The sequence below is a fragment of the Candoia aspera genome, chromosome 1, assembly GCF_035149785.1.
Source record: "Candoia aspera isolate rCanAsp1 chromosome 1, rCanAsp1.hap2, whole genome shotgun sequence".
In the NCBI taxonomy this organism is placed as follows: Eukaryota; Metazoa; Chordata; class Lepidosauria; order Squamata; family Boidae; genus Candoia; species Candoia aspera.
In genome coordinates this window covers 94,052,759-94,053,443 of record NC_086153.1, presented here as the reverse complement: position 1 = coordinate 94,053,443, position 685 = coordinate 94,052,759, and the positions used below count along the sequence as shown (strand labels likewise).

The following is a 685-nucleotide window of genomic DNA, read 5'->3' as shown; positions in this document are numbered from 1 at the left end:
ATTCCACTGAAATGGCCAAGTGGCCCATGCTGGTCCATTAGGTAAAGGTAAAGGTTTCCCTTGACATTAAGTCCAGTCGTGTCCGACTCTAGGGGGTGGTGCTCATCTCCGTTTCAAAGCCGAAGAGCCGGCGTTTGTCCGTAGACACTTCCGTCGTCATGTGGCTGGCATGACTAAACGAAATGCCGTTACCTGCCCGCCGAAGCGGTACCTATTAATCTACTTACATTTGCATGTTTTTGAACTGCTAGGTTGGCAGGAGCTGGGACTAGCAACAGGAGCTCACATTAGAACATGCTTAAATTGAAGATACCACCACTGTTGCAAACATCTCAGCCTTTTGGCTAAGATCAAGTGTATTATCTGTTCTTATCAGTATAATTATCAAAATTATAAAGGGACTAGAACATATTCCAAATGGGAAAGTTTAAGGCACTAGAAACTCCCCTCCCATTAAAGATGATATAAAGGGTTATTACATTTCCACTTTGATTTTTTAGTTTGTAGTTCCTAAGAATATGGATGGTGAGTGGAAAGATGAGGACCACTACCTACTTACTTGACCCTTGACCCACTTGGATGATTAAATTAGCCAGGTTTGGACTGGTCCAATGGTTAGGTTGGGGGTGGGAATCAATACATCCTTGAGTGTGGGATGTATTTCCACCTGGTTAAAGGATGCATT

General features: G+C 43.2%; 1 pseudogene; it reads left to right on the top strand.

Moving 5' to 3' along the window:
- The first annotated feature begins 327 nt into the window (after window positions 1–327).
- LOC134488742 (U2 spliceosomal RNA) lies at window positions 328–448 on the top strand (annotated as a pseudogene).
- Window positions 449–685: the final 237 nt, after the last annotated feature.